Source organism: Protopterus annectens, chromosome 14.part0 (assembly GCF_019279795.1).
Source record: "Protopterus annectens isolate FY-2018-M chromosome 14.part0, PAN1.0, whole genome shotgun sequence".
Lineage (NCBI taxonomy): Eukaryota > Metazoa > Chordata > Ceratodontiformes > Protopteridae > Protopterus > Protopterus annectens.
The window spans coordinates 290,824,776-290,847,121 of NC_056748.1; the positions used below are offsets into that span (position 1 = coordinate 290,824,776).

Sequence of the window (22,346 nt, forward strand, 5' to 3'; positions counted from 1 at the left end):
TGAGTATTTGGCCTCCAATTTTGTATGGCTTTGTCCAGATTTCTTGCTCTAAGAGTTTGAGAGGCATACCTGCATATCAGTGGTCAAATGCTTTGCATACCCAAGTACATACCACATAGTAATGGTACCATGTTTACACTAGTACATAGCAAGTATTTAATGCAGTTTATGAAATTGTGCATGATTGTAGAAAACATTTTTAACTCATTCAAGGTCGCAGATCATGTGGCTAATGTACAAGATGTCCATATTTTAAACAACTATATGACGTCTGCTGCATGCCATGGTGATCATTCTATATGTTTTACAATTTCTGATAACAAGATCTACTGGGCCACTGCCATCTTCCAGAATATGTTCCATAGTCACATTGTTCATCATACATAGATTTCTTGGGCTTAAACTAGCCAAAAAAAACTTGCATTTTGAAGTAATGCCATTAGTCCAAAACAACTAGATACTCTTAATATATCAGTGATGAAAAGAACCAAATTACAGAAGAAGGAATCCTAGGAATACATCCTGTTGTGTGCAAGAGTTTGCATCATTATAGTCACAGTGTGGAATTAAGGAGGAATGCAAGAATTATATTGTGAACTTAATAAACTCAAACTAACATTGCCTTAGATAGAGTTCATAAAATAAACATTATTTAGTTCCAGCATATCAAACTATAAACATTACAGAAGTAACAGATCATAGACGTATATGCTTTATGTGCACGTACAGCATGCGCTAACCTGAAACCAACAAGAGAACAATATCTGATATAATCATCCTGCAGTGTTCATTAATTCAGCATTTATCTTAAAAACTGTACAGAAGTGATGTTTCTAAATCCTTTTTTATAACTTTTGTGTATCTTGTATACTGCCCTCATATTCTTGCCTTCTACACATTTCTTTGTTATTATTCCAATTTGCTTCCATCATCCAAGGTTTTTTTTTTTTTTTTTAGAGTTTAGAGTAAAAGAGCTAGTTATCAGAGAGCAGGAGCCATCTTAGTGTTCAGAGAGCAGGAGCCATCTTAGTAAAGGAAGAGGGATATGTTTTATTTTGGTAAACTAGCATTCCATTTCCTCCACACATATTGTGTCTAAAGTAACAAGTCAGGCTGACAAGGATACATGCATGAGGTGTTCTCATTTAATATGAATTTGCCAGATCAGTTGCAATTGATCTGGATTCTCTCCAGCTGTACCACTAAAGAAACACCAATCTTCATAATGACGAAAGAGAGATTTGCACCAAGGAGATAAACATTCTTCCATTTAGATGATACTCTGGTATTTAGGCTGGATGCCCACTGAAGATCTTAGAACCACACCTGCTGTCTTTGCAAGTGGGAAACTGTTAAGTGTGCCTTTAATAAGTTTTAATTTATTGTATCTCTGAATATCCCTCTACTCAACGGAGCAGTGGTCTATGTGTTAGTATATGTCAGGAAGTGGGATTGGAGGTAAAGTATAGATCCCCTTCAAAATGCTTTAAAGGTGTAACAGCAAGTGTCAGAATTCATTGTTAGTTACTGCAGTTACTGTTTAATTTTTGAAAGCTCAGGAATCACTGTACTATAGTTTGCATTTTGGATAGGGGTTGCTTATTGAAATATGTCCTACTCCTTCCCCTTTCAGATTCCATTTATTTGACCTTTTGTTAAACAAAAGAGGAATTAAAGTAAACACGAGCTCTATACAGTACATTCAGAATCTATAGCTAAATACACAACATTGTTTCCCCGCAGTTAAAAGCAAAACATAGTTTAACGTTTTGCTTTTCTCATCCTCAGCGAAGTGAATCAGAACTCAGTTAAAGGTGAAAGTTTTTTAATGAGTAATAACTAAATCATTTTCATCTGTCCTATTTGACATACAAATTCAAACCTGTGTAACTTTGAGCAAGTCAATTAAGTATTATGAGGGTACATAGCACTGAAACAGTTACTTGTGTCTACTAGGTCTGCACCACTTTTAATATGATAATATGCACATCTATGTATTAGATGTTTGTGTGCTTTGATGACATTTAAAGTTTGGCATATGTAATGAGCATTGCAAGTGGCTGGAAAGTTCTGGTGCATCTCCTACAGCACTTGTAGGAGCATATTGAAGGATTATATGTTCTGCACTATGATTCTTCACAAATGTTAATCTCACATAAAACAGTCACAAAGACTCTAACTTCTAGCATGCAAATGTTTGATTCCACCTCCTCTAACACATGCAGTCAGAAGAGGTTTATCTGGTAATTAATACAGGGATTTAAATACATGATCTAGAAATTAGTTGCTTTCTGTAGGTCATGATTGGATTCCATTTATCCTGTTGTGTGAATCTGGGAAAGTCTTTAACAAAGCAGTGCTTTCAAGCAATTGAAAAATGAGGCAAGGCTCCTCAGTAGTGTCCATGACTGCATGCCTGTGAAAACTGGTAACTAGGGGCATCATTGTACTGAGCTTCTAACTAATACTGCTCTGTGGTATTGTAGAATGTATGTCTCATATAACTAGGGGCATCATTGTACTGAGCTTCTAACTAATACTGCTCTGTGGTATTGTAGAATGTATGTCTCATATAACTAGGGGCATCATTGTACTGAGCTTCTAACTAATACTGCTCCGTGGTATTGTAGAATGTATGTCTCATATAACTAGGGGCATCATTGTACTGAGCTTCTAACTAATACTGCTCCGTGGTATTGTAGAATGTATGTCTCATATAACTAGGGGCATCATTGTACTGAGCTTCTAACTAATACTGCTCCGTGGTATTGTAGAATGTATGTCTCATATAACTAGGGGCATCATTGTACTGAGCTTCTAACTAATACTGCTCCGTGGTATTGTAGAATGTATGTCTCGTATACATTCTGAGTCCTGACTCTTTAAGGACAAATGGATATATACATACATACTGTATATAAATAGTGAAGGTTCATAGTAAGTACTAGGCTAGCTGCTCTTGCAGGCCATTTTAAGCCTAGACAATTTCTCTTAAACATGAAACTTAAACCATTTACCTTGTATCTGTAAGGCAAACACCTTACTGGATAGGACCAGTTCCTCAACCACTGCCACTGTCCCAGTGTGATGGGCTTAGATGAAAATTTCACAGGTTATAATATTCCAATCCCAACAATCCATTTATTGTAGGTGTAGGCTGTGGGGTTACATATTTAGCATAACTGATCTGAAGTACAAAAACAAATATTTTAGGGTGATTGCAAGTATGCACACATGGCTGCTTAATTTGAGAGATTCATACACTAATGACTTTTCGGTGTACTCCCTTCATTTTCCAGCCATCCTAATATTTCTAAAATTTCATCCTAAAATTTTTTTGTTGTAGTAAGTGTAGAGTGACAAGAATAACGATCATTGATATGCCAAGATGTAGAATAGAAGTATAAGAAAAGGAAGTTCTTAATGAGTGAAGAAAGGGATATTCACCCTCTAGAGATAATATGGATTAATTCTGTACAGAAAAATGAGTAAAACAGGCATTGCTGCATATCTGATTTCTCATAGCTGGAAGTTTTCTTCATAAGCTCAGCTAGAGTTTGAAATATATGTGTAGACCAAATAAATAATATCAACAAAAAAAGTGGAAAATGAGTACATACAGAGAAAAAAAATATTTTATCTGTGTACAGTTCAAAATGTTTTATAGTTAGACCATAAACATGGAATGTAATAGACCAGTAAAGAACTTAGCTGTTCTCCCCAATTATGCCAGAGCACCGTCTATTTAAGTAACTTGCTGAGACTCGCACTTTAAACGAATGGAGGCCAAGGAGATCAAACTCTGTAGTAAAGGAAGCAACTCATAGCATTAGTCCTTTGTATTAACTGCGTGACCTTCTTTGCAAACAGGAGTTGCTGAAATGCTTTATTTGGAGAACCTACCTCTCTTGGGATAGAAAGATTCCATGTTTAATGCTGGTATTTCCTGCAATGCAGTGCCATTACTCAATACTAGAAAATCAGTCATAGAGATATGAACTCTCACCAAAAGCAGTAATCGTGGTCTTATTTTAATATTTCATTTAAAGGGTGGCTACTCAAGTGTACAGTGTACTCTCTTTCTACACTATAGTACTAGCAGTGCAATATGAATTCTGGATGTAGGAATAAAGCCCACATCTTGTGAATAACAATCACAGAATAACAATTTCATCATACTGTGACATTGTCTCTAGTACATATGACAATAAAGTTGAACTGAATTGAATGAGCAGTATTCTGAATCACTTGAAGTTACTGTTATGGGAGGAGGGTGGAACACTCACATCTGGACAATTTGCCAGTGGAAAATGTAACTGCATATAATGAAATATTGTCACTTATAACCCACTACCTTCTTCTGACTGGAAGATTTGCAAAAATGCGCATTTGATTTCATTACTGCATAAGACAGCTGCCTCGTCAGAGTAACTATTTTGGAACCTGTTCAGCGAGGTATTATTCACCATCTTCGTGGTAATGTAAGACAGTAGAGCTTTAAATAATTTGTATTTTTAAATAGTATTAAGGCATTTTATTGATACTGTATAGAATGAGTCTGATAAGTCTAAATTTCTGAACACAACATTATTACTAAAGGCTCAAATTCATTTACTAACTGTTTTTGTCAGAGGCCATGTATTTGAGGGCCTGAACTGCCAGGACCAGGGCACTTCAGAACTTGATATGTCACTTGCAGCCAAGCTAGTTTGACTCCTTCACTCCAGTGGAGATCAGGAAGTTTGCAGTCACTTCCAGTGGGCGTAGCCTAAGCCTTTTGACAGAACAAATTATGTCTTCACATTTCAAACAAATGTTCATATCTCTGGAACCATAGGGATCATGATAGAAGTGTAAACGGCAAACCCTTCAGCACAAACTATTTTTATAGTGGTAGTATTCTTTAGGTTCTAATTTTATAAGTCACAGTAAATACAGTAACTATTATGTTTGAGCTTTTTTGAAAACAACTTACAATACTGTCAGCAGTATTTTATTCATCTAACTGAGGGCTTTCATGTGACGCTAAGGAGTTCTGTCTGTGTTACTTGGTTGCTGAGAGATTTAGAAAAATGTGAACATTATATCTATATGAATGAATATCATACAAACAACAGTTAATACCTCTTCACATGCACTAGATGCACTAGACAAAGGTCAAATATTCATGTAGTTGAGTTTGCCATCATTTACACTTTAAGATGAAATATTTTAAAACGTTTTACATAGCATAGTTTTGGAACTGTTGATGCAAATATGAGCAATCAATATTTGACACCTAGAGGCGTCAGTAGGCATTAATTAACTGCAGATGCACCTGGAGGTGTCACTCAGATGTTATGAGTTAATGTAAAAGTAGCTTATATTGTGCAGTTGTCCTTGTTAAACAAAGCAGACTGTGACTCTGTGGTATTAGGAGTAGCAGTAGCAATATTTCCAGGCAGCAGATGGGAAGTAGTAAATTGTTAGTATAGGTCATCATTTCATACTAATGCTATTATCCTAGATGAGGTTCTTGTTTAGTTTACTTAAAAAGAAAGATTAGTATATTTCCAGTGTTAAGTGTTTAAGTATGTATGCAACTATTCACAGCTGCAGGACTGGAGGGTCAAAACCATCCACTGACAAGATCGCTAGGCTACAATGAAGACAGCAACCCTTAGAGGGATAGTTAAGGAACAGGAAGCACTGCAATGTGGTAACTCCAGACACTGACAAACTATGTGTGGCAGGTTATGATCTTCACTCACCGGTGTGAAGGGAAGAGGGAAGGTAGGGAGTCTGAATGCTGATTAGGGAGGACAGGCTACTTCAGCACAAAGATGTACAAGGGGTTATGAGACTGCATTGCTTGCAAGCCTGGGGTACTGTCATCCAAAGGTGAAACCACTTTTAGATATTGAGAGTGTGTGTGCATGCATGTGTGTGCTTGTGTTTGTGCATGTGTGTGTGCATGCATGTGTTTGTGTGTGTGTGTGTGTGTGTGTGTGTGTGTGTGTGTGTGTGTGTGTGTGTGTGTGTGTGTGTGTGTGTGTGTGTGTGTGTGTGTATGCAGTGATATAGCTCAGAAATACATCAGATATCTGGAACAGTGCCATCGCTGTATGAGTAGGTGTGTACCTGTAGAAGAGGTGTGTCTCAGTAGCTGTCACAACAGGAGAAATGGGTAGTGTTTGTGGCAAATGGACGGCACATCAGATTTTTTTTATCCATCCTGTATCAGCTTCTACACTACCAATAATTCAATCTATGAAATGCACACATCTACCTATTGCATCTACTTAAGATAAATTTGCATAAACATAATATATCAGAGGTGTCTGCAAGCTGGAATGGAGGAATCTTTTTCAGCTAAGATTACCAATGATTTCTTTTTCACTTGACATAAGTATGGTAGAAGGAACCTGTGTCAGTGATAATTAGTGTATGAATTCCAGATGCTTTATTTATCATTGTTGTCTTTGCAGAATAAATTCCACATACTCACTACATGTATCTGTCTTCATTTCCCTCCTGTCTTCTCAGTCTAGAAATGGGCAATCTTCTGATTTATACACTCTTATCCCAAGGTTCCCTTACTTACCAGTTGCAATACTGAAGAATAAAGAGTACAACATAAATATGTTTTTAGAAAACCCTTGCATCATCGGGACAAGACTGTGGACCACCAAATGAGCTGTGGCCTGCTTCTCTTCTTGGGATTGTTGCTAACATTTTGCTTCTGCTGAGGGAAGAAGCAAAGGAGCCTTGTATCCCAACAGAGTGAAGCTGTGCTGAGACCGGCATTAGTAGTAGCCAGGAAGTAGCCATTCATGCGACTCCCCTGTTTTCATCATTCTTGACAACCCAATTCTTTGTTTTCAGTAAGTACTGCTTGATTTGTTTCTAACTTCAGAATATATGCCTAAGTACCTCATTCTTATATTTTCAGGGTCTACATATTAGTTTCCCCTCAAGTGTTTGTTAGTGCTGTGTACAGACTCAGACACCTTGACTGACATTTTTCCTGTAAAAGCACAACTGAAATTTCTCCAATACCTAGTTGTACACAGAACGACTAGTTTGCAGTGATAAGCACCGTCTACATAGTTGCAAACTGAATACTCCTGACAGTGATTAATATTCTCACTCCAACTGTCTAATCATTAAAAAGGTGTGTTGCCATGGATATGAGCTTTCCTACTGTCTCCTTTACTGGCTTGGTGGATGTGGGCATTCTGAGACAATGTAGAAACTGGCTCATGTTTACTGACAACCAATTAATTCTCAAACAAACTGATATGGTATGTGAGAGATGTATTTACACAATGTCACTGGAGGCAAAGCTCTCACAAAAAAGTACTCCTAATGTCAATAAGGTTGTCAGTAGTACACACACTGCACATATCATGCAAAATTCAGTGTAAATATATAGACCAGGGTTGCCAGATTTCATATTAGCCCGGTAGGGACGACAAAAACAAAGTGAAGAGCAAAAAAAAAAAGGTCTTTAATGATTAAAAAAAAAAAAAAGTATAGTATTAGCTCATACCAGCATACGGGCCAATCAAAAATCGAAACGAGCTACTTCTGTTTAATGCGGAACAGAAGAAGCTCCATGTTTAGCGATTTTTGATTGGCCTGTATGCCAGGTATACGGGCCAATCAAAAAAAAAAACAAAAAAAAAAACAAAGCGGAGGCTGGCCGGGATTTAAACCAGCAGGGCGAGACTCGGGATCAGGCTGCTGATCTCAGGACAGTCCCACCCAAATAGGGACGTCTGGCAACCCTGATATAGACCCACATATGCTGATGCAATTACATGAAACCTTCCTAAACCACAAAGATGACCTCCTAGAAGAAGTACACATAACAAATACCCTCAGCAGCCCCAAATCTGCTCTTCCAAAACAACACCCACATCAGCACACAGAGCTACATCTCATGGAGCCTCTACCTCTAAGCCCATAAGGCAATTCACCCCACAATCCAACATTCTAGTCATTGGAGACCCCATTGTGAGACACACTGATGTGCCTTCCACCAGGCTGGATAAGGAGGAAGTTACGGTCAGCTGCTTATCAGAGGCTAGGATCTGCATATTACATATGCAGTCAGATGATTAGACCACAATTACCAATATGACTCAGTCATAGTCCATTTGGGAGTAAATGACCTGAGACGTACCTCCCTAAACTATATGAAGAGAGGCATTATGGAGCTCTCAGAATATGTGTCTCAGGCTGGTATGAGCCTAGCACTGAGCAGCATATTATCTTCTTCAAGGATGATGCTACAATACAAAAAAAAGCTGATTGACTTTAATATTTGGCTTAGATTCTGATGTCATTCTAAGGGGGTGCAGTATTTGTCAGCATGGAAGGAGAAGGTCAATAGACCATGCTGCTTTGCCAGGGATGGTCTGCATTTCTCCCCTCTAGGCTTTCAAATATTAGCTAACACATTGTCTTCCTCATACTGCCATTCTTAGGCAATGCCAAACTGAAAGTACTTCCAACATAGAAAACCAAAACCAAGAGAATCTAAAGGTATTACTGCTCAATGTTAGGAGTCTAAACAAAAAAACTCCACGCCCTAGAAGCTCTGTTTACCCTAGAGAATGCTGATATCTGTGTGTCACTAAGACATGGTTTAAATCTGTAGAGAGCACACCAACAGTGCAAGGTTATAACGCCTTCCACGCATTTAGACAAGCTACTTCACAGGCAGGGATTAAAGGCGGAGGGGTCTCTATTTACATCAAAAATAAACATACTTCAAGGCTGGTCAAACAGGACAATGAACTTGAGCTGCTCTGCTTCATGTTCCAATCACCTCAGGTAAAATCCAATGCCACTTCCTTGCAAGCTATAGGTCACCCTCTATGATCCAGGAAACCCATACCATGTATTTAAACTTATTAGAAACACTAACCATCCAACCCAACACCATATTCATGGGTGACTTTAATTACCCCACTATTAACTGGGAATCCTATACGACACCAAACATACATGCACAGAGATTCCTATATTTTGTAAACACAAATTCCCTGTATCAGATAGTCTGTACACCAACCAGGGGTGCAACCATACTGGATCTAGTCCTCACTAATATGGGAGACTGCTGCACATCCCCTACTGTAATGCCTTCCCTGGTAAGGTAAGACCACAAAATTGTCTCCTTAGAAGTAAAAATAAAACCATCCCTCAGCTAAACCTGGAATATTCAGGAACTATTCTAAGGCTAACCTCCTTCTATTAAGTGAGAACCTGGCAAAATTTCAAGCCCCTATAAACCTGGAGAACACTCCTGCCTATGCAGAGCTGTTCACAAAAACCCTGTACAAGCATGTTAATAGCTGCATAGAGGCAGATGTACCCACCAGGAGGAAGTACAGAACTAACTCAAAAACAAGCCACCCTGGTGGAATCACAAAATCAATTATCTGTATAACAGGAGGAATAAAATCATGGCAAAAATTAGGAGGTGCAGAACCCAGCAGTATAAAAGCACTCTCATCAAACTAAACAACCAACTCAGAGGACAAATAAAATCTACCAAAGCCAAATTTGAGGTAAGTTTGGCCTCCCAGGCTAAGGACAACCATAAAACATTATTTGTCTATGTCTGCAACCCCAAAGGCAGTACACAATTGTTTTCAGAGCTCATTGTAAGTGGAGTCACCTGTACTGAGCCAGAAGATATAGCAAACCTCCTGGCTGATAAATTCAGCTCCAACTTTACTCCTCTCTCCCCCTCAACCTTCCCTCAGGAAATATCATCAAATGTAACTCCCCCTGCAATCACTAGGTAAAAGGTCCTTAATGCTCTCTCTAAGACCAAGTACACTGCATTTGCCTAGACAGTATCCCAGGATGCCTTCTAAATAGCATGAAACGTGACCTGTCAGGGCCTCTGGAATTATTATTTAACTGTAGCCTCCAAACAGGCTTCATGCCTCATAAATAAACAAACATGGCAGTCATCCCACTGCACAAAGGTGGGCCATCTACAGACCTGGAAACTACAGACCCATAAGTCTCACTAGTCTTATATGTAAAACCATGAAAAGAATTGTCATGGAGATGATCAACAGAGATACAGTAAACCTCCAGACACTGGGCCCAACCCAGTTTGGTTTCATCAAGGGCAGATCATGCCTATTCAACCTGGTGTACTTCTTTGAGAAGATCACCATAGCAATGGATGAAAGCAAAATCATTCACACTGCCTACCTTGACCTGGCCAAGACATTTGACACAATACCCCATTTGGGCATTGTTGAAAAAACTCAAGAGGTTAGGTACAAACCCGTATGTCACCAGGTGGGTAGCCAACTGGCTCACAGACAGGACCCAGGGAGTCCATCTCTAGAAAAAGGCCAGTCACAAGTGGAGTCCCTTAGGAGGGGTCAGTCCTTGGACAGCTCCTTTTTGGCATTTACTTCTCCGAAGTCAAGACCAATGTCAGTGGTCTCTGGCTGACTAATTTTGCAGATGATTGCAAATTAGGAGCTGTCATTGAATCTCACACTGACACAAATGTTCTCCATGACAGGCTGGCACAGACAAACAACTGGTGTCAAAGCTATGGACTAAAACTAAATACCAAGAAATGCATAATAGTATCCTTTGGGAAGTCATCCATCCCTGGTAATTATCATATTGACAACACACCCCTTAGAGTTGACCCAGTAGTCAGGGACTTAGGGACACACATAGATAGTAATCTAGCCTTTGATCATCACATGTCTACAGTGGTGAGGAAATATTCTGTGTTGAGCAACTTATAAACAAAGGTATGGCATCTAAGTCTAAGGAAGTCATTGTTCCATTGTATTAAGCATTAATCAGACCTATCATTGAGTACAATCCCCCCTTTGGTATGTACCTAACCAGGCATATCCAACAATTGGAATGTCCACAGAGGTTCCTCACTAAATGAATACAGGGCATAAGAAATATATCCTATGCAGACCGCCTTAAGGCACTATCCTTGTATTCTGTCTCCTACAGGCTTTTGAGGGGTGCTCTATGCCTGGCATACAGGGCATTGTCAGACCCCCCCCCCTCTCATGGACCTCCTGCATATCCACTAAACAAACAGGACCAGAATTACCCATTCTAAAGACTTAAACCTTGCCTGTGATAGAAATAGGACCTGCAGGAGTGATAGGTATCTCAGAGACTACCCCATCTATGGAACAGGCTCCCCATCCATGTGAAGCAGAGTTCCTCCCTAACCATCTGAAGTGCAACTTGGACAATTGGATGGGAAACCAGAAATTCATCCCTGGTTTGGCACCTGTGTCTCTAATGGTCACAGGTAACCTGTAAATGGTTCATCTCCCAGACCCATGCTTACACTTATCAAGTGTAGCAGAACTTGTTTGGGATGCATGGCTAGTCTTAAAAAGGCCCTTGTGGTCGTTAGCCTAGTAAACACCTATGAACCTAAAACAAGAAAACAAGAATAACTTACTGTCAGCTGCAGTGATGAAAAATAACTAAAAAATGTGCTATAACCAAAGACGTTGGTGGTGGCAAGCTATGCAAGTCAGCTATTCTTCTTATCTCTCAGTTTTATTATGATGCAGCATACTGTTGTTTTATTACAGTTACACCAGTGTTCTGTATGCAGTTGCATATCTTTCTCAGATTGCATTCATATGACCATGACAGCATACATTTTACTTAGGCATAACTAATATATTGTTAGTGTCAGGGCATACATTCTCAATGGAAAACATTTCCTGCATTGTACAGTGAACCATAAGTACAGAAATAAGTAGAAACAAGACCTAATTTTATCCCTTCTTCACTTTTGTGATTCTAGCACTGCGAAAGTGGAATGATTTCTTTGTTTGTTTGTGTGTGTGTGTGTGTGTGTGTGTGTGTGTGTGTGTGTGTGTGTGTGTGTGTGTGTGTGTGTGTGTGTGTTCATAATTTGAACTTGATCCCCTTGCTGGAGGTTTCCTAGCTGAAAGGAGAAAGCAGTTATGGGAAAACTCAGCACCTATCTGTCTAGAATCTCTTGTAGTTCCAGTGGTATGCTGGAGGTCTTGGGTGCTACTCTCAAATGAGAGCTAATATTATCCTTTCATTTCTATGGTTCAAACAGAGGAATGAATGTTAAAATTTGAATGCAGGACATGGATACTAAGGTCTATCAATTATGTGGAATGTGGGGAAATAGTACAGTTGTCTTAAGAACTTTAGAGGTTTGACAATATTCTTGCAGTCATCACTTCTGGGATTCTTGCCTATAGGGAGCCCAGTGACCATCCCAACTTCCACAGCTTTACCTGACCCCTGTTGCATTTAGCTGGAATAAGATGGAGAGTCATTTCTAAAGACATGCTTCTGGAGCATTTCTCCCCGGGCCACCGCTGAAAACAGGATCTGCGGAACCTAGTCGGACTTTCCCGGTCAACAAAATGTTAAATAAATATAAATAAATAAATTTCCACTTTGCTAGGTATTATTTTCTTGTATTTGGTTTGCTAGCCTGTAATGTAATATTTAGCATGTCTTCTGAGAACATGTCTAAAAGCAATGAGTGTTAAACCATTCAGGTTGTCAGTGTTAGACTGCTCAGGTTGGGGTGCATAGGGACCATTTTTTCTGAGTCAAGTGGTCCACTTGACAGAGGCAACGACATTGGCTCTGACCTTGCTAGACTAAGTAGGGAGAATTATAGCTGCTTGGGTCAAAAGTGTGCTATCAAAAACACTTATGAACTTTCATCCTTGCTCTTCCGCAACAATTAAGGGATTAAAGGTGTTGGAGGGAACTTGTAGAGAAATCAGTGTACCCAAGTTATGTAGAAGGTATCCATCATCCTGGGTCCAAATATATTTGAAAGGTCTTAGAGGTAAAATGACTGCAGTCTTTTCTTTTTCATTTCTCTCTCTCTCTCTCTCTATATATATATATATATATATATATATATATATATATATATATATATATATATATATAGATAGATAGATACACACACACACATATATATGCATGTATATTATATATGTACTGTATACATAAATATATATATATATATATATATATATATATATATATATATATATATATATATATGTATACACACATAGTTATATCTATTTCTCATGTCTGTGACCCAAGTGAAACAGATTCACAGACTCCACACATGGCCTTTTCATGAAACTTCTGAGGAGTTTGTGGGGGAAGGTCTTGGTTCCTTGGATAAGTTCGAAAGATCTTCTAGGTTTAGATGTGCATGATTATTTCACCATGAGAACCCTTTTATTACATAAGTCATAATAGGAAGGGAATCTCCAACAACTAGGAGTGCTGACACCATATGTTCCTGAGGTACCATTGTAAATTTTTCATATGAAGTCTCAGTAGAGAAATAATCAGTTTGCAACAGGCTACGTGTCCCAGAATTCTGCAGAAGTCCTTTGTTGTTATGGCATAAATTTCCAAGATTGGCTGGAGAAATTGGGTTCCAAAGACAACCTTGTCTTCTAGGCAAAAAGCTTTTACTGTTCTATGTCCAGCATTGTCTGCCTTCTAGGATAAAGGCTTTTTGCTGTTCTGTATATGGCAATGCTTCTAGAAGCATTATTTTATTTTTTTATTTTTTTATTTTATTTTTAAAAAAAAAAATAGAAGCATTACTGTCCTTACAAGAATTATCTGTGATACAGAAAGGTTAAGGGGCAAATGTCTCTAAAAGTATGTTAGGATAACTTTTAAGGCCGTCTAAATTCCTGCTACAGAGTAGACCTGTATCAGACAATCTTCCAGGGACAGGTAAATCTGCATACCCTTGGTTCTTCAAACAAGCTGTTAGTGGAGCCAGACCCTTGATGAAAGCACTTGAGTACAGTAGACAATTTAGAGGTTAAAGATATCAACTGGAAGTGAAGCACTTATTCTTTCAATCTTAAAAACCTTCTTTGTATCTTTGCAATGGCACCATTGCAGCAAACATCCTTAAGTCTAAGGTGAACATGAAGGCTAGCAGGAAGTGAAGTCTTGAGGCGTAAGTATTTTGAATTTTGGTACCAATAAAAACTTATTTAGTTTTGAGAGATTTAGGATTCGCCTACAAGTCCCTCCCCTTACTCAGTATTTAAAATAGTCCTGTGTCCTGAGTAGGGAATTATATTTTCCCCCTTGTTTGTGTACACATTTAATGGTTGTTTAGCTTATGAGATCTGCAAATAGAGATAGAACAGGAAGCTTTTGTTCCCTGAGGATAGATGGAACCTCTAAAAATCTGGGTCTGCTCTTGAACTAAAGTCTGTAACCTTGTTTCAGGATGCTGAAGACCCATTATTTCTGTGTTATTTTTTCCAACTCCTCCAATAAAAAATTAAGTTTCAAGTCTTTTTCAGTGGCTGTGAGTAGGGGGAAGGTAGGCTCTATAGACTGGGATCTTTGAGGTTAGACTTTTGGGGAAGATGGACAGGGCAGCGGTACTGAGTCTTAGCTGTTCCATCTACTTGCCTGAGGGCTTATCCTTTTGCTGTGCTTGTCACTGTTTTCTATTGTGTGGCTTCTTCCCTTTTGTTTTGTTTGTGTGCCTAGCTCTTAGAGGGGTAGTTCAGCTGCATTTGGAATTTGGAAGTGAAAAAAAATGCCTAACTTGCTGTATGGTCTTCTGTTTTCCTTCTATGCCTTAATAACTGGGGTATCATATTCGTCCATGCCTCTCAACTCTCAATATTTTTTGGGAAACCTGAAAATTTGTTTCAGAATATTGATCTATCCATACTACAAATGGACTTTATTTTGAGAAGTTCTACATTACATAACAAAAGGGATATTTCAAAAGTGCCCCTAATTTGGGACATTTTCCCTATCTATTTATTTGCTTACTGTTTTGTTGTGTTTTGTCCCTAGTTCTGGATGAAGATATTAGGAGCTAGAGAATCCTCCACCTGGATAGGTTGTATCCTTTTCTATTTAGAAGGAACACCTAACATCTCTCTGATTTTAGATGCGACTGCTTGGATTTCAAAAAGCTCATGGAAACTTGAGACAATTGGAAAAGGTCTATGGATAAAGCCTGGATTGGAGACTAGATGGAGGAAACATTTGATCCAGACTGAGGTAAACTAGAATGTGCCACATTATGTTTCAGCACTTTATGCCTCGTATGGCTACAAAAGGCCACCTTGGCAGCCTGTTGTCATAGGTGGGTGCTCAGCACCTGCATACTATTTCCTGGAATATCCTCAAGAATAAACAGCAAAGGACTTCTATGGGTTGTAATTAGGGCCAGTGTTAGAACATATGGATACATCTAGGATTGCCTCAGTTTTTTTTTTTTTTTTGCAATGGATAACATACAGTTTCATAGTTTCATAGTTTAGTACTAGGCTATTTGCCCTGGGGTATTTATAAGCCTAGCCATAGTGATGTGGCTTTCGCCACCCCATGTAATGGTATAAAAGTGTACAGAATATATTTAGAATACTGTGCCTCTGTCTAGTAGTGACACAGTGAGGACCCCCTTACATGATAGAATTAGTTTACTGTGCCTCTGTCTAGTAGTGACACAGAGATGACCCCCAGAGTAAACCTACGATCTCCCATCCACTCGTCAAGATTTCTCTTGAAGAGAGTCAGTGAGGGGCTCTGCCTAACATGAACTGGGATTCTGTTCCAGAGTATGGGAAGCCTCTGAGTTATGAATCTGTCCCTCCAGCATGTCCTATTCATATTTGTGCTGAGGTTTAAATCTTTAGCTCTCGCTCTCGTGGTTCTTATGGATTTGGATTTTTTGAGGTGGAGCATGTCCATCAATTCCTGATTGGACATGGCCTTGTACGTCAGGCACAGATCACCTCTGAGTAAGCAGTATGCTACTGAATAGAGCTGGAGTTTCTTTAGTCTGGCAGCATATGACATATGTTGGAGTCCCTTGATCCTCTTGGTGAGGTACTTTTGGGGTCTCTCCAGTTGTTGCAAGTGCCGGGTGAGGTACATACCAAATGGGGTATTGTACTCAATCATGGGCCTGATAAGGGAGCAGTATAGGGGTACAATGACCTCCTTTGATTTGGATGTGAATCCCTTCATGATAAGGTGGGCAAGGTAGAAAGTCTTTCTAACCACTTTGGCAACATGGGTGTCAAATGAGAGGTCACTATTGACTTGGGTCCCCAGGTCTCTGATTACTTTTTCCGTACTCAGTGGGTTACTGTCTATGTGATAATTTGTGGGTACTTTGTTTTTCCCAAAGGGAATGACTATACATTTTTTGGCATTTAGTTTAAGGCCATGACTCCGGCACCAGTTGTCCATTTCAGTGAGGCCTTTCTGTAGGATGTATGTGTCAGCTGGTGTATCAACTATGGCACCTAGTTTGCAGTCATCTGCGAACTTTGTCAGCCACAACCCTCCCATGTTTGCTTTCACATCTGAGAAATAAATGCCGAACAAGAGGGGTCCCAGGACAGAGACCTGTGGGACACCACTTGTGACTGGCTTTGAGTCTGATATGGCTCCAGCGATTTTGACTTTATGGGTTCTATCCTTTAGCTAGTTTGCAAACCATCTTGTGACATATGGATTTACATTTAAGCTGTTGAGCTTATCTATGATGCCTGGGTAGGATATTGTGTCGAAGGCTTTAGCCAAGTCCGGGTAGGCTGTATGGACTGCTTTGCCCTCGTCAATGGCTCTAGTGACTGTTTCGAAAAAGTCAACCAGGTTCAAAAGGCAGGATCTGCCCTTTACAAAGCTGAACTGGGTGGGATCAAGTGTCTGTAGGTCCCCAATGTCTCTGTTTATGAGTTCCATAATGATTCTTTCCATAGCTTTGCAGACCAGGCTGGTTAAGCTTATGGGGTGGTAGCTACCAGGGTCTGTAGAGGTGCCTCCTTTGTGGAGTGGGACAACTGTTGCTGTACGCCAGTGTTCAGGTACATATCCTGTAGTAAGGCTAAGGTTAAATAGCATTTTTTATGTGTGGGTTTAGCTCCTCTTGGAGTTCACGTAGCACGCAACCTGGGATACCGTCAGGTCCCATTGATGCTGTGTTTTTAGCTTTGCTGAGAGCGGTTCTCACCTGGACATCTGAGATGACAGGGAGGTTACATTCAGCTGGGATAAGTATTTCTTCTTTTGGGGGTGAGGGAGGGGAGAAATTTGCACTGAACCTGTCTGCCAGAATGTTGGCAATATCGGTGGGTTCAGTGTATTTTTTTGTCATTGTGAACTAACTCTGAGCATATCTGAGAGTTTCCGCCCAGGTTTCTAACATAGCAGAAGAAGGCCTTGTGGTTATCTTTAGTGTTCATAGCGATTTTTCTCTCAAAGTTGGCCTTGGATGTTTTTATGAGAGAATGTAGCTTCCTACTAGTGCTGATCAGAGATGCTTTCTCTTTATGAGATTTTGCTCTGTCGTGCAGTAGCTTCCTTCTTTTGTTATACAATTTGTTTATGGCTGGGGTCCACCAGACAGGACTCCTGCCCTTGGTGGAGAGGGTCTTGGTTTTATTTGGGATTGCATGATCCATGCATTCTTGGAGATGTCCATAGAAAGCATTTGTGAAGGATTCAGCATTGTGAGATGTGGTTTCCACTGGCCCAGTGGGCTTAAAGGATACCATCTCAGTCTTAAGAAGTGTAAAGTCGGCTTTTGAGAAGTTTTTCACTGTAGTCTTTTGTGTTGGGGGTGGAGGTGGGATATGTATATCCAGGGTGATTAGTTTGTGGTCAGATCTCACTAGTGAGGGGTATACTTCTGGTGTGGAGCACTTTGTCCCCATGTTTGTGATGATCAGGTCTAGTATATTATCTCCCCTTGTGGGAGAGGTGACTAGCTGTTCCATTGCATTTGAATTTATGAGTTCCAGGAACCTTTGCGCTAGGGTGTTAGGGCTAGAATAATGCACCCAGTCTATGTTAGGGTAGTTGAAGTCTCCCAATATGATGGTGTTTGGTGAGACATTCATATCCTCCAATGTCTTGAGGAAGGCTGAATGGGGTTCCTGAGATTGGGAGGGTGGTCTGTAACATGCTACCAGTTTTGCCTACGGTTAGTTGCACCTGGATGGTCTCTGATGCTTCGTGTGTTGCCACTAACCTGGAGGTGTGGATGTCCCTGATGAATATGGACACTCCCCCTCCCTTTTTAGTTTGGCCCGATATATATATCTGTGTATATGGGAACACTTTATAAGCTCAAAGTACTGAAAACTTTAATTTCAGAATCTTGAGCTCATAAAGTAGAAGGATCGGAAGATCGCAACCCCAGAAGTGCAAAAGTCAAAATCTCAAATGTGGGAGATTTTGAATTAGCGGTTCTGGTGTTGCACTGTGTTAGTGGATTCAGGTAAGTATTTATGTGTAAGGGTTTTGGGTAGGGGCTGTAGTGTGTGTTAGTGTGTGCTGTTACTGTGATGTGTGTGTGCGAGAGGAATGTAGTTTGTGTGGTGGTGTTTTGAGTGTGTATGTAGTGCGACCTTGGAGTTAGAATAATATTTAAGTAGAGGGGTGTGGGGGGAGCAAGGGGGCTTGCCCCCCTGCATATAATAAGGGTAGGTGTGTCTGCTTGTTTAGTTGTGTGCGTTTGTGTTGTATTAGTATTTGGAAGTGTTGGGAGTTTGAATTTCACGGTTTTGCGGTTTTGGGATTTAGGGCCCAAAGAGTGACGTACAGCAACAGTGATCCCACTCCACAAAGGAGGTGCTTCTACGGACCCTGGAAATTACCGCCCCATAAGCTTGACGAGCCTGGTTTGCAAAGCTATGGAAAGGATCATTATGGAACTCATAAACAAAGACATTGGGGACCTACAAACATTGGATCCTACCCAATTCAGCTTTGTCAAAGGCAGATCCTGCCTTTTGAACCTAGTCGACTTTTTTGAAACAGTCACTAAGGCCATTGATGAGGGTAAGGCAGTTCACTCAGCCTACCTTGACCTCGCAAAAGCCTTCGACACAATACCCCACTCGGGCATCATGGACAAACTCACCAGCTTAAATGTAAACCCATATGTCACATGATGGGTTGCAAACTGGCTCAAGGACAGAGCCCACAAGGTCAGAATTGCTGGAGCCATGTCAGACTCTAAGCCAGTCACAAGCGGTGTCCCACAGGGCTCAGTCCTGGGACCCCTCTTGTTCGGCATTTATTTTTCTGAGGTGCAAGCAAACATAGGAGGATTGTGGCTGACAAAGTTCGCAGATGACTGCAAACTGGGCGCCATAATTGATACTCCAGCGGACACAAGCATCCTTCAGAAAGGCCTCATAGAAATGGATAATTGGTGCCAGAGCCATGGCCTTAAACTGAATGCCAAAAAATGTATAGTCATACCCTTTGGGAAAAACAAGGTACCCACAAATTACCACATAGGTGGTAATCCATTAAGTACGGAAGAGGTAATCAGGGACCTAGGGACCCAAGTCGACAGTAACCTCTCATTTGACACTCACATTGCCAAGGTGGTTAGGAAGACCTTCTATATTGCCCACCTTATCATGAAGGGATTCACATCTAGATCAAGAGAGGTCATTGTGCCCCTGAACTCTTCTCTTATCAGGCCCATGATTGAGTACAATGCCCCATTTGGGATGTATCTTACCTGACACCTGCATCAGTTAGAAAGACCCCAAAAGTTCCTCACCAAGAGGATAAAGGGTCTCAAACATATGTCATATGCTGCCCGGCTGAAGAAACTCCAGCTCTATTCAGTCGCATACCGCCTACTCAGAGGTGATCTATGCCTGACGTACAAGGCCATGTCCAATCCGGAATTAATGGACATGCTCCACCTCAGAAAATCCAAATCCATCAGAGCCACGAGAGCAAGAGATTTGAACCTCAACACAGAAATAAATAGGACATGCTGGAGGGACAGATTCATAACCCAGGGGCTCCCTACACTCTGGAACAGAATCCCAGTCCATGTTAGGCAGAGCCCCTCACTAACTCTCTTCAAGAGAAATCTTGACGAGTGGATGGGAGATCGTAGGTTTACCCCGGGGGTCATCTCTGTATCACTACTAGACAGAGGCACAGTAAACTAAACCCTAAATGGGCATAATATTCTCATCCCAAGGGGTGGCGAAAGCCACACACACTCTGGCTAGGCTTATAAATGCCCTAGGGCAGATAGCCTAGTATGAACCTATGAACCTATGAACCTATGATTGTGTGGTCTCGGGTATTTGGATTTTCCACTTTATGGGCTTGAGATTCTGAAATTCGATATTTCAGAATTTTGAGCTTATAAAGTGAATATATATATATATATATATATATATATATATATATATATATATATATATATATATAAAATCCAAATAACAACCCAACAGTGCAGATATACTGACAGCAGTCAATTTTCACATTTTTCAGGTCTACATACTAGAGAGGTCCAGGCCTAAGTTTGAAAAATGTGTTAAAATTCAATTGGTGGTTCAATGAAATATGAAAAATGTAATCAAAAAGATAAATAGAGACACCCACAACTGAGAGAGGTGGGATGTACCTTTACTTCCTCAAGTTGGCTACATTATGAGGTTATGAATGGGACAAGTGTTCTCTGTGGCCCAAGATACAGATATTGTCTTATTACCTGGAATCAACCACAAAGGGACCATATGGGATCTTTCTATTATGCAAAAAGGGAAAAAGAGAAAACCTTGAAGAGAGAATCCACTCATTTTGGGAAACAAGGATTCAGGACAAGATAGATTATCTCAGGCACATTAAACAGCTTCTTCATCCTTTGGTGAGAATCATTAGATTTTGCATTGTGTAGATCATATAAATGAGAAAAAGTTTTGTCTGTGGGTAAGCCAGTTTCTAGAAAAACTGATAGGTTCATAGGTTCATAGGTTCATACTAGGCTATCTGCCCAAGGGCATTTATAAGCCTAACCCATAGTTATGTGGCTTTCGCCACCCCTTTAGTTTGAATAAAAACTATGCCTATCATTTTTCTGTGCCTCTGTCAAGCAGTGACACTGAAGTAATCCCTGGGGTATATCTGCGATCTCCCATCCATTGGTCAAGATTCCTCTTGAACAAGGCCAGCGAGGTGCTCTGCCTCACATTTACCGGGATTTTGTTCCACAGCATAGGGAGTCTCTGGGTGATGAATCTGTCCCTCCAGCACCTTCTATTTATAACCGTGTCAAGGTTTAAGTCTCCGCCTTGTGGTTCTGAGGGATCTAGATTTTTTTGAGGTGAAGCATATTCATCAAATCTGGGTTTGACATGGCCTTATATGTCAGGCACAGGTCACCTCTGAGCAAGCGGTATGAGACTGAATAGAGCTGGAGTTCTTTCAGTCGGGCAGCATAAGACATATTTTTGAGACCCTTTATCCTTTTGGTGAGGAACTTTTGGGGCCTTTCAAGCTGCATCAGGTGTCTGGTCAGATACATTCGAACGGGCATTGTACTCAATCATAGGTCTAATGAGTGATGAGTACAGGGGACGATGACCTCCCTTGATCTAGATGTGAATCCCTTCATGATCAGGTGGGCGATATAGAAGGTTTTCCTAACTACTTTAGCAACATGAGTGTCAAACGAAAGGCTACTGTCAACTTGGGTCCCCAGATCCCTGATGACTTTTTCTGTGCTCAGTGGATTGCCACCTATATGGTAGCTAGGGGTAACCTTGTTTTTCCCGAAGGGTATGACTATGCATTTTTGGCGTTTAACTTCAGGCCATGGCTCTGGCACCAGTTATCCGTTTCTGTGAGGCCCTTCTGGAGGATATCTGTGTCAGATGTGTTTTGACTATGGCCAGTTTGCAGTCATCTGCAAACTTTGTCAGCCATAACCCTCCTGTGTTTGCTTGTACTTCAGAAAAGTAGATGCCGAACAAGAGTGGACCCAGGACTGAGCCCTGTGGGACACCACTTGTGACAGGCTTTGAGTCTGACATGGCTCCAGCAACTCTGACCCTGTGGGTTCTGTCGCTAGCCAGTTTGCAACCCATCTTGTGATGTATGGGTTTACATTCAAGCTGATGAGTTTTTCGATGATACCTGAGTGGGGTATTGTGTCAAGGCCTTTGCCAGGTCGAGGTAGGCTGTATGGACTGCCTTTCCTCATCAATGGCCTTGGTGACTGTCTCGAAAAAGTCAACCAAGTTTAAGAGGCAGGATCTGCCTTTGACAAAGCCAAACTGGGTTGGATCCAAAGTCTGCAAGTTCCCTATGTCTTTATTTATGAGTTCCATTATGATCCTCTCCATGGCTTTGCAGATAAGGCTTGTCAAGCTAATGGGGCGGTAATTTCCAGGGTCTGTGGAGGCACCGCCTTATGAAGTGGGACAACAGTCCGTCGCCACTCCTTGAATGCGATCCTGAGGTGAGGCTAAGATTAAACAGCTGTCCTA

General features: G+C 40.5%; 1 protein-coding gene across 11 annotated transcripts in view; it reads left to right on the plus strand.

Annotated features, from left to right (window-relative positions):
• Positions 1–22,346, plus strand: part of CHST15 (carbohydrate sulfotransferase 15) — a 966,917-nt gene that overhangs the window by 729,650 nt on the left and 214,921 nt on the right. The gene's annotated exons all lie outside the window — the stretch shown is intronic.